Here is a 13,000-nt window from a genome sequence, read left to right on the forward strand (position 1 = left end):
GAGGCTAGATTTCGATTTCGATTTCTTTTCATTCCAGTCTCATTGCTACTGCTGCTATGTTCAGATCCTCTCCCCACTGGGCTACTACACCACATTACTGACTCATTGCCAGACCTCCATTGCTGCATATGAGACCACCAGAGGTCTCCTAAAATACCATGCCATTCCCCTTTTCAATGGCTTCTAGTGATGAGGATTCTTTTGGCTAGAGAAAAATGGTACTTTAAAAAATAAAAAATGGCATTTTCATAATTCACAAGGGGAGAAATTAATGGATGGAGTTTTCACAAGTTTCTCTCCCATGATTTTTTCCTGTCCACTTATTCCACTCTCAGGGCAAAAACATGAACAAACAGTAAACTTGAAGAAAACCAAAGCCAGCAGCAGGACCTACTTTGACAGTTTTTGTTACCGACTCATGTTCATGATTGTGTTTTTCTTATTGCATGTTTTTATTTTCTTTTTCACGTTTTTATATTCACATATTCTGCTAGTAAAATTAACTACTAACTTATAAAATTGAATTAAATATGTCTGGCACTTACACAAAGTTTAAGAGTCATTAGACCTCACCACCATTTTCCAGTTACATCTTCTACTCACTCATTCACAAATGAATTTGTAGAAGATATAGCTGGACCAATTGATCAGATATCTGAGCCCCTATTAAGTGCCCCTCACTCATCCTCCACTCCAAGATGAGCATTCCCATCCTCTCCCGTATTACAGTTACTTGTATACAGGGACTACCTCATATATTCCTTAAGGGTATCTTTCATTCCACAGAGAAGTTGAATATAACAGGCACTGAATCACTGAAAGTTTATTTAAAGAGGAAACTTTCTGTTTGAAGGGATAAGGACCTAGAACAATCAGTTCCAACATTCTGATAGACTCTGACTCTCCTTAAATGAGTCCCCCAAATCTCCATATCTAGCTTGAGATATTGCAGACATTTTTTTCTAAGAAGACTATATAAGTGAATCAATATTTGTTTTGATTCAAGCTTAAAAATAAACACAGATAGCATCTACAAGCATTAAAAAAAAGGCTACACTATTTGTTGATTTATGGGCTGATTATTGCAAACTCCCCAGTGAATACTGCTACCCAACTCAAACAATTTCCTGTGGGTTGGACTTTGGCAGCCTCAAATTATTACATCATGTACAAGAAAAACTCTATGCTGATAAAAGACAGAAAGCTTTATTTTTTTCTTTTGTGAGAACTTGGAAAACTGTCATTTACCACAAATCTGTCCAAAACCAGCTGGAGAAAAAAAACCAAGGCAAGTTTCACTTTGTTATAAATGACGAACTAAATAACTAAGAAATGACAGTTGTATGCTGCTCAGCCCCTCCTTACAAAGATCCAGAGCTATATGGATAACTTACCAACTTGTACGGGAGGCAGTGGGCTTTCCAGGAGGCCAGGGGATGAAGAATCCACCTGCAATGCAGGAGACACAGGGGACAAGGGTTCGATCCCTGGGTTGGGAAGATCCCCTGGAGGAGGGCATGGCAACCCACTCCAGTATTCTTGTCTGGAGAATCCCATGGACAGAGGAGCCTGGTAGACTACAGTCCATGGGGTCGCAAAAAGTCGGACATGACTGAAGCAACTGAGCACAAATGAACATAAGAGAGGCAGCAAGACAGTAGAAAGAACTCAGTGGCTAAAAGCACAGCCTCTACAGGAGCAACTGCATTACATAACCTCAGGAAACACCATGCTCATAGTGGAGATCCAGGAGGTACCATTCTAAGAGAATAAAATGTGAATTCTAAAAGTTTGGGAGCTAGAGTTCAGAGGGCAGAACAGTTTTGGATTCTATCACCTAACATCTGTGTCATCTTGACCAACTTACTGAATCAATTATTGAAGTCTCCGATAATGAGGTGGGATGAAAAAATAACATGTCTCCCATAGAACTCTTACAAGGATTAAATGAAATAGTGTGTATGTGTGCGTGTGTGTAAAATTAGCCCAGTATCTAGGACTTCGTAAATGAGCCATAAATGTTTTGATGATAATTATCATAAAGAAGAATAAGATGAATCTACGTTCCAATCCTGCTCCATCACGTTCAGGTCATTTACCACCTGTAATAAATGTGATTTATTGAGAGTACTGTAACAAAATTCTAATATTCAGGGCCAGATACAAAATAGAAGTTCCATAAGTAGTAGCTATGATTATGAAAACTGCATCCCCGTACCAATTCTCTCTCTTTCCTTTTCCCTCTCTCTCTTATACACACAAACACAGACACACATACACTTACTATAAAAATTCTATGAGATTAAATTATAATTGATAGCACAAACAGAAAGCCATATCAAAATGAAGGAAAATGTATTCTAAAAATAATGCATTCTCAATACAATTCAACTATTGGTTTTTCTAGTAGCCGTGTATGGATGTGAGAGTTGGACCATAAAGAAGGCTGAGTGCCAAGGAATTGATACTTTCAAACTGTAGTGTTAGACTCTTGAGAGTCCCTTGGACAGCAAAGAGATCAAACCAGTCAATCCTAAAGGAAATCAGTCCTGAATAATCATTGGAAGGACTGATGCTAAAGTTGAAGCTCCAATATTTTAGCCACCTGATGTGAAGAGCCAACTCATTGGAAAAGACCCTGATGTTGGGAAAGATTGAAGGCAGGAGGAGGACGACAGTGGATGAGATGGCTGGATGGCATCACCTACTCGATGGACATGGGTTTGAGCAAACTCTGAGAGACAGTGAAGGACAGGGAAGCCCGCAGTGCTGCAGTTCATAGAGTCACAGGGGTCATAGAGTCGGACACGACCAAGCAACTGAACAATCACTATCAAGATTTAGCTCAAAGAACTTCAGTGACAAAATACTTATAGTCAAAACTCCTAGGACTTAAATGGTCTTCCACAGTCTTAACCCATGTATTTCCAACCTCAAGTATCACTGTTCCCCTTAAAACAGAATAGAAGATTTGTTCTCCATATATGCCCAGCATTTTACTCAATAAGGAATATGTACATTTATTGAAGAAAGTCTGCATATAAGTGGACCATGAAGTTCCATCCCCTGTTGTCCAAGAGTCATCTGTATTATCCTTGCCCCGGATTCATCTTCCCAGTACTTCCTAATACTAGAAATCCACTCCACTCAACAAACCTGTTTGAAGAAGCCACTCAGCTGGTAAGTTATAGTAATGATGACTAATGACAGTCACACCCTATTAGAAAGGAGTAGTCATTTATAATTAGTTCATTTCCCAAAAGATTTTCTAAATACTGTTCCCCACCAACTGGGACTTACTCTGTCTCAGGAACTTTGTTATTCAGTGCTTACCCAATACATAAGTACTTTATTAGAACACAAAGTAGAATGTTACATTGCCTTACCTTCAACAAATGTTCAACGATTGTTAAATAAATAAATGAAGAAACTAAGTTTTTTTAAACACATTTTTCAATTTAGAGAGAACTCAGTTATAAGCATGATCAGTCACCTCTTTATTTCTTCCCTGAATCTACCTAAATCATATCATACCTAAATCGTACCTTCTGTTTCCCAAAGGTCTATGGAAGAAAGATACTTTACCTAATAGCCAGTAGGAGAAACACAACATTCTACTCATATGCAGCTAATATCCAAACTAGTAACAATGGCAGATAAAGGAAAGAGAATCAACAGCAATTATAGGCACCAAGACAGCAAAATGATAACTATGCATTAAATAAAGTTGCCTTATACTATCCTTTAGCTCAGTATCTTAGAATCAAAGTTTTTTCCTAATTTTTTAAACCACTGAGGTTTTTTCTTTAACTTAAATGCTCAGTTACAACCATTCACTATTTATGAATCATTATAAACTTACCATTACCCGAATTATTTCAGCACAAACAATAATGAAAGCACGATGGCTCTATCAAAAGCCACTGACTGCACTGACTTGACTCACTTCTGCTGGGAGAACACTGGCACTGAATGGCACAGGCAACTCCAGTGTGAGACACTAAGCACATGACTGGGAAGGTGACAGAGGACACCAAGGAAAGAAGGAGTGGAGGGATGGGCAGGAATCCACTCAAGTTCACTCTAGAAGCCTTCACAATACTCAAGCAAAAACATGCTACCAGACTCCCGGTTTTAAGCCAGTTCAGATCTTACTTCTACCACTGACAACTGAGAGACCTTCGGCAACTCCTCCGGCTGTAAGATTATAATAATAGCAGCCACCACTCGTGCCATGTGCCCCGTTCCCCAGTTGTGTCCCACTCTCTGCGACCCCATGAACTGTAGCCTGTCAGGCTCCTCTGACCATGGAATTTTCCAGGCAAGGACACTGGAGTGGGTTGCCATTTCCTCCTCCAGGGGATCTTCCAAGCACAAGGATCAAACCCCCATCTCTTGTGTCCCCTGCATTGACAGATGGTTCTTGACCAAGAGTGCCACTTGGGAAGCCATCACTTAGTGAACACCAACTCTGTGCTAGCCACAAGACAAATGGTACAACCTTTAATTCTCATGATTAATCTACCAAGTAGGCATTATTTCCCTCATTTTCCAGAAAAGTAAAACCCAAGTTCCACTCGTGCACAACTCTTTCCCAGGGGGATAATACTACCTACTTAACAAGGTTGTACTGGAAATTAGAAGTAAATGCAAAGCACTTACCATAGGAACTAGCACTTGTCACACAGTAGGAGCTTAGGAATTCATTATTATACAAGTGCACCTATCACTTGAATAAGTGACTCAATTGAACTTCAATGAAATCCCACAAATAAGTTTTCCTTTATATCGTCTTCCATACAAAAACAATAATTAGCAGTACTTCTGAAGAACCCAAGGTTTACAACTTTATAACTGTTTAAAATACCATAGGATCATCCATTCAGTGCCAATACACACACACACACACACACACACACACACACACACACATACAATGTTTTTTAGTTGAGAATCAAAATGTATAACCCAAGGAAATAGAAAGCCCATTATGAAAATGATATTTGCCTTAAGCTGAGTGCCAAAATATTAAATATTTTACTTACAAAAAGATTATAGATCTCACATCTCAAGAGAGAAGGTGCTAATGAACAAATCTAACTTCCCAAAAATAATTCCCAGAAGCATCTGTTATCCTCAAGTACTCAGCAAACCATTTCCCAGAACTGACAATATATTGCCAAAATCTTAGTGAATTTTGCCAACATTCTGCTGAGAGGAAAAAAGAATCATTCCAGTTCTTGAAATAAGTGCTACTTTTCAGTTTAGCCACAAAATACGGTCTTTTCTCTGTTATTACTTTTATCAATATGTTAATACTGAAAATAAATATAAAGAAATCACAAATAATCTTCTGTCTGAAGGAAATTTAAATCCACATCCCTTATCTTTAATTCTATAAGCTCAAGAAAATCTATGAGAGTGGGTTTTTAAACCAATAATAAAAATCAATTTTCTAAAGCCTTAATAATTGAATCAGAGGAGGGAAGAACAGAAACAACAGTCAGCATTAAAGAAGCCTTCTGAAAGTTAAGAGTCCTATAACCTCAATTTCAAAGTTTAAACTTTTGCTGTTAAAAGCAACACTTCACAAAGACTGATCAGTTCCCTACATCCCTCCATCCATCCCATTTTACCACAAACACACACTCACCAGAGAGCAGACTCAACTCCCAGCAAAAGGCCTTCAGCAATCAAGGGCATTTGTGGGACTAGAGATACAGGAATGGGGAGGGGCAAGGGAAGAGCTGGAGTTCTGGGGAGGGAAGGGTACGGAGGGAGGAGACGCAGCTAACAACAATGGAAAACTGTGATTCTAAGCCACAAAGGCTTCCCACAGAACAGGGTAACAGGGGAAGGACACTTCTTTTTACCACCTACCAGGAGCTCAGCACTGATAACTCATAATAAAGCTAAAAAGATGGAGCTTCCAACTAAACACAAAGTAAACTTAAGAAACTAACCAAAAGCAACTTGAAAGGACATATCACAAACTTCATAGAGGCTTAAGAAAAACATTTAGGAGTCGGTTTCCTCCAGGGGCATTCCTGATGACAAAGGTCAGCAGTATAACAATAAGGTCTGCAGAGTGGCAGCTGCTTTCAATGGAGGGCGAGCACAGTCCTTTGCACTAACAGTCAAAAGGAGCACCAGAAGACATGTAACACTGTGATTATTTAAATCCTTAATTCACAATTCTAAGACGATCTAGACTTAAATTGAATTAGATCATTTTAAGAGGCAAAACTATTTCAACTCCCTTAAAAAAAGATATTCTTAAAGAAAATTTTTGCGTGAACCGAGCCGTTAGATTCAAGAATAATTTTTCTAAAGCTTGAAATCTCAAAGGGTCCCAACCTGAAAAGTAAAGACAGTGAAAGATCTTCCCTTCTTCTCTCAGGGAAGAGGCCAAACAAATTATATCATCAAGAACAATCAGCAGGCAGAGTCCTACCCCCAAACATGTGATCAGTCCACCCAGAACTTACATTTGCAGGCAGGGCACAAAGGCCCCGGAGGACCAACACACACCCTTCTATGTACTACTTACTCCCTGTTATAAACCAGTTTTACTGAAAGGAGTTGTTTTATAAGCATACAGATGAAAAAACTCACCAGCAGAACCCTCGTCAAATAGGAAGGAAGGTCTGCTCTATTTCCACAGGTTGAGATAATATGTATGAGTTGATTTCTTTAAAGATTTAATTAAGATTTATTGGTAAAACTAAACAAATGCAGGCACTGCCCAAAACTAATTAAGCTCTTATATTTTAACAATATACTAAAGTAGTCCTTCTGTAACAAGGAAAGGGCCCAAATTAAAAAAAAAAAAAGATACTATTGCTTTTCTTTTGCTCATCATTAGCATTCTAATTCAGGTCTCCTCGTGCTTGGTGGAAGATGGGGATGTTAGTGTCATTTCAAAATGTGAGGCACAAAATTTCTACGATCAGTGCTAAATACAAAAAAGAATGTACAAATATTAGGGTCAAACTCTCCAATCAAGTCCTTAAGAGATGGTTATATATTCCAGAAATGGAATATTTCCTGCCATATCAATAAACAAGGATATCATAGTCATCAGCAATCGCAGCCCTCCTGTGTGTGTGTGTGTGTGTGTGTGTGTGTATACACACACACACATATATATATGTTTTTCCTCATAGCTCAGACAACCTGGAATCAATCCCTGGTTCAGGAAGATCCCTGGAGAAGGGAATGGCTACCCACTCCAATATTCTTGCCAGGAGAATTCCATCGACAGAGAAGCCTGGCAGACTACAGTCCTTGGGGTTATAAAGAGTCAGACACAACTGAGTGACTAACACTTTCACTTTCATTTATATACGTGTGTGTGTTGTGTGTGTGTGTGTGTGTGTGTGTGTGTGTGTGTGTGTGTTGGAGAAGGCAATGGCACCCCACTCCAGTACTCTTGCCTGGAAAATCCCATGGACGGAGGAGCCTGGTGGGCTGCAGTCCATGGGGTCGCGAAGAGTCGGGCATGACTGAGAGACTTCACTTTCACTTTTCACTTTCACTTTTCACTTTCACGCATTGGAGAAGGAAATGGCAACCCACTCCAGTGTTCTTGCCTGGAGAGTCCCAGGGACGGCGAAGCCTGGGGGCCTGCCGTCTATGGGGTCGCAGAGTCGGACACGACTAAAATGACTTAGCAGCAGCAGCAGCAGTATGTATGTGCGTGTACCTGCAGCCATCAGACTACAACTACTTCCTATGATGAGCCCTGAGGAAAAGAAGCTCAGGATAGAAAAACACAGGATACTGGCCTCAGATAAGCATTAGTTGCTAAGTTGTGTCCAGCTCCTTGCAACCCATGGACTGTAGCCCACTGGGTTCCTCTGTCCATGGGATTTCCCAGGCAAGAATACCGGAGTGGTTGCCATTTTGTCAGGGAATCTTCCCAATTCAGGGATTGAACCTGAGGTCTCCTGCATTGCAGGCAGATTCTTTACCACCTGAACAACCAAAGAAGCCCAGCTCCAGATAAGTGAGTTACATAAGCAAGGGATGATTACAGTGAGCCCAGATTCTTCCATCTTCCCATACACAGAAAAGCACTAAATTCCTTAACTTGGGATATCTGGCTTTCTTGAATTAACAACAATTTTTTGATGTTCAGACTACCTGCCCTTTGTTGAAAAACTTCTATATAACCTGGCTCCTTCCCTCATCTCCAAGTGATCTCTCAGAGTTACTTGAGATGCTGCCTCTTGGACTTAGGCCCTAAAAATTTCCACCAAATAAAATATAACTCTCAACCTTTAGGTTGTGAATATTTTTAAGTTGACATATTCATTCCTAATTCATGGAATTAATCAAATAAAACTAGAGTACTGGGGCAGAGTTACAGAGCTTCAACCCTGGTTACAATGTAACTAAATACCATGACTTCTCATCTCAGTCAAGTAAGGGAGGTGGATCCACAGGCAAACTCACATTAATGGACTGTAATCTTTTTTGAAGCCCCTCAGAAAATATTCCACGCAAAACTCTCCTGTGTACTCACATTCTACCTTGTAAAAGTTATTTTTGGACTTTTCTTATTTCCTTTTCATAGGAGGAGATTAGACTGCATAGGAGATTCTATCTCATAAAGAGAACCCTGTGTCAACCACTGGCCCTCTCAACTAAAAATAAATTAAGTAACTACAGCTTTGTGCTAGATGAGTGCCAAATTGCTTGTAGGAGTGTTTTTGTGGCATGATTACTAGGTCAAGATGTTGCCGGGAGACCCCTTCCAAAGGCTTGAAAACGAATTGTCCGAGGAGACACATGTACTGACAAAGCAAAAGACTTTATTGGGAAGGGGCGCTGGGGTGGAGAGCAGGAGGGTAGAACTGCTCTACCACATGGCTCACTGTCTTAGGTTTTATGCTAAGAGGGCTATTAGTTTGGGGGTTGTCGCTGGACAATCTTGTTTGGCCCATATTTGGTCTGACTTAAGTTTCTTCCTGGTGGTGAAACAGGAGGGAAGGGGGCAGGGCACAACCTTTAAGAGAATGACATAGCCTGAGGACACAACAAAAACTTATTAGAGCCAAACAGGTCCAAGATGGTGAACCAGTCAACTTCCACTAAAGCTTGAGCCTCAGTATACACTCATTGTACCACAGCAGCGAGCTAAGCGACACACCCACCAGTACCACAACAATGCTGCGGCCAGCCATCAAAGATCAAAAAGTAGGCAATAGCCCAATTCCTGTTAATCTTTGCTCCTTCTCCAAAATAAGTGGAATACTCCTCCCACTCATTGGGCTTCCCTGGTGGCTCAGCTGGTTAAGAACCCACCTGCCAATGCAGGAGACTCAAGAGACATGGGTTTGATCCCTGGGTCAGGAAGATCCCCTGGAGAGGGGAATGGCAACAGTTTCAGAAAAAAACAAAACACACATCAACAGATGAATGGATAAATAAATGTGACATATTCACTGCACAGAATAGTATTCAGTCATTATATGAATGAAGTATTAACACATGCTACCACATGTAAATATTGAAAACAGTAAGTGAAAAGGCCACTAATAAGGATCTCCTGTTGTATGATCCCAATTATATGAAACACCCATAATAGGCAAATTACAGAGATAGAAAGTAGATTAGTGGTTGCCTAGGGCTGAGAGGAGGTGTGAAAGAAATAGAAAGTGACTGCTAAGAGATAAACAATTTCTTTTGGAGGTGACAAAATGTTCTAAAATTGACTGTGGTGATGGTTGTTCAATTCTAAAAATACTAAAAACCACTGAATTATAAAACTTTAAATTGTGTGTTATGTGAATTATATGTCAACAAATTTTTATTGTTTTTTGTTATTTTTTTTAATCACAGTTTTCCTCTTTGCAAAACAAGGGCACTCTTTGTTTCACGTCTGTGGTTTAAATTAGGTTCCCATAAACAACAGCAGCTGTCACCTGGTAAAAGTAAATGGGCTTCAAATGCTTGGCAAACAACTTCTGTGTGTATGACATTTTGAATAGCTGTTTTTAAAGTATACATAAGCACGAAAATCAGGCTATCAAGGCATTCTTAGTCTCTGACACTGTCATTTAATTCAGGACAGGATGCAATAATCATTTCTCTAACCAAGAAGTCAACAGTAATACTACTGATAATAGAAATGTTCAAAGTGAATGGACAAGATAACTCACTTTGACAAAAATAAGGCTGAAAATGCCACTGAAATGGTACATCCACAAAAGTCAGAGTACAAATTTTATGTCTGGGTAGAAAGACAGAACAGATGAAGAAGCAGCCCGAAATGACACTTGCTGGACATACCCTTTGCTGCTGCCGCTGCTGCTGCTGCTGCTGCTAAGTCGCTTCAGTCGTGTCCGACTCTGCGACCCCATGGATGGCAGCCCACCAGGCTCCCGTCCCTGGGATTCTCCAGGCAAGAACACTGGAGTGGGTTGCCATTTCCTTCTCCAATGCATGAAAGTGAAAAGTGAAAGTGAAGTCGCTCAGTTGTGTCCGACTCCTTGCGACCCCATGGACTGCAGCCTACCAGGCTCCTCCGTCCATGGGATTTTCCAGGCAAGAGTACTGGAGTGGGGTGCCATTGCCTTCTCCGACACCCTTTGCTAAACAACTACAAACATTCCCCTACACATCTGTAGAAATCCTTCCTGTTGCTTTTTGGGCAAATCTTCCCAGAATACTCACTCAAAAGCTGACTTAAAATCATCTGTTTGATAAACAATTTTGACTGTGCTCAGGGTGCAAAGAAAGCAAACAATTAATGAACTTTTGGTAAGTGAAAAGGGGGACAGAGGAAAGGGGGAAAATGGGCAAGTATTTACCTTCATTAAAGAGACTTATGCACCACTCCTGAATCAGTGATCTGAACTATGACGGGGAAAGGGGAAACATGACAGCATAGTATTAACGTTTTGAGAAAGGATAAAATCCTTCATACCAATTTATTTTCTTTCCTTAAACAAAGAGTTTAAATGTCCAGTTGACAGGAAAAAAAGTAGATGATCAATAAAGATAGGGAAAATGTCCTATCTCATTCATAATTAGAAAGTGAGGTCACCCAGTCATGTCCGCCTCTTTGCGACCCTGTGGACTGTAGCCTACCAGGCTCCTCCATCCGTGGGATTCTCCAGGCAAGAATACTGGAGTGGGTTGCCATTTCCTTCTCCAGGATTCATAATTAAGGAAATGCAAAATAAAAATACTATCACCTTTCGTATCTCACAATGCCAAACATTTAAATAGAAATGGGTGAATCCAAGTGAGAGTGAGGAGAGGGATAAATTCTCATTCACTCCTGGCAGAAATAAAATTAATTTGGTGGTATTTCTCAATTTAAAATGCTTATACCCTTTGTTTCAGCAATTCAAATTCTAAAAACTTGTCCTATAGTTTGCAAAGATAATATAAAAATATATTATAGTTACACTGTTTGTAATAAATAAAAACTAAAGGTCTGTCATTAGGGGATTGGTTAAATTATAGTAAGTCTCATTTAGAAATATTTACAGATGAAATAATATGTATGGAATTTACTTCAAAATAATTATAGGTTGTCTTGGGAGAAGCAGGGGAAGAATAAACAAAACCACAACTGACCATGTACTTAATAGTCCACAAAGCTGGTGATGGGTACAAGGTAGACTCAACACTCTTCTCCTTACTTCTATATATGTTCAAAATTTTGCATAATAAAATGATACAAACATATTAAACAATCTCACTGAAGGGGGGAGTGGATAAAAGTACTGACTTAACCCTGGAAATGACTAGAGTATGTAAGCCTAGGGTATAAGGAACTGTGTATTAGCACTACATTCCAGCTAGTAGAATACATTCCCACAAACGTACAGGTTAACAATTCCGAAGACACATGTATACTGGAGTTGAATAATTAAGTAAATGAATGGAAGATGGTGGAAGGTTTCCTACTTTTGGAATGGGAAGATACAGATAAGAGGGAAAAAGCTAAAATTATCCATGTGGTAATGGATTAGAGTTGAAGAATGAGCTTGTGATTAGCTTATTAAAGACACAGATGGGGGACTCCCCTGACAATCCAGTGGCTAAGATTCTGTGCTTCCAAAGCACAGAGGATGGGGTTTGATCCCTGGTAGGGGAACTAAGATCCCATGTGCCGAGTGGCATGGCCAAAAAACTTTTTAAATAAAATATAGATGGTTACATCTAGAAATATTTATAGATACGTATATATGTATACACCCATATGGGCTTCCCAGTAAAAGAATCCACCTGCCAATGCAGGAGACACAAGAGACAAGAGTTGAACCCCTAGGCTGGGAACATCCCCTGGAGTAGGAAATGGCAACCCACTCCAGTATTCTTGCCTGGAAAATTCCATGGACAGAGAAGCCTCGTGGGGTATAGTCCAGGAGGTCGCAAAGAATCAAACTCGACTGAGCACAAGCACATATACCCATATATTTATTCGCTCTATCAGCTGAGAATGCCTGGAACCAATGACATCACAGTTGCAACAAGCACATCTACACCTTAGTTGTTGTTTTTTTCTTCTTAACTTTTTGGCCACACCATGGGCAGGATGTGGGATCTTGGTTCCCCAACCAGGAACCAAACCAATGCTCCCTGCAGTGGAAGCTCAGAGCCTTAACCACTGGACCACCAGGGAAGTCCTACAGACTGGATACCTTGGTTTCAAAAACCATTCTCCAATAAAAGAATCCAAGGTTCCTTGGAGAAATGGCTGATTTTAGGCCTGGAAGAGGAAACACATGAGATGTGCCTGGAGCATCCAGTAATGTACAAAAGTAAGGAAATGCTGAAGACAAAAAGAAAACAAAAACCTAAATTGACAGAGGTATGTCAAAGGTACACAGGAGACAAACAAAGGAGTTTCCAATGGCCAAATCTGAAACAATATGAGGGGGAAAAAAATTAGTACTGGAGTAACCCAAAGTATAAAATAAATACCTATGAGTCCACACTGATATAAAGAAAAGTACTCCTGGGGAATTCCTGGTGGTCC

The 13,000-nt window shown here is 40.0% G+C and overlaps 1 protein-coding gene across 19 annotated transcripts in view; it reads right to left on the reverse strand.

The window, feature by feature from the left end:
• The window catches only part of USP54 (ubiquitin specific peptidase 54), a 132,830-nt gene that overhangs the window by 77,185 nt on the left and 42,645 nt on the right, over positions 1-13,000 (reverse strand). The window contains exon 1 of one of the 19 annotated variants that reach the window (XM_044942244.2): positions 6,489-6,513. The exons of 15 other annotated variants lie outside the window; for them this stretch is intronic. The gene's annotated coding sequence lies outside the window, so the exon portion shown is untranslated. Of the gene's footprint in view, positions 1-1,394; positions 1,450-3,862; positions 4,011-5,653; positions 5,893-6,488; positions 6,514-13,000 lie in introns of those variants that run through there. 3 more of the 19 variants (XM_025284721.3, XM_025284720.3, XM_044942243.2) reach the window with 3 other exon arrangements.

This window comes from Bubalus bubalis, chromosome 4 (assembly GCF_019923935.1).
Source record: "Bubalus bubalis isolate 160015118507 breed Murrah chromosome 4, NDDB_SH_1, whole genome shotgun sequence".
Classification (NCBI taxonomy): domain Eukaryota; kingdom Metazoa; phylum Chordata; class Mammalia; order Artiodactyla; family Bovidae; genus Bubalus; species Bubalus bubalis.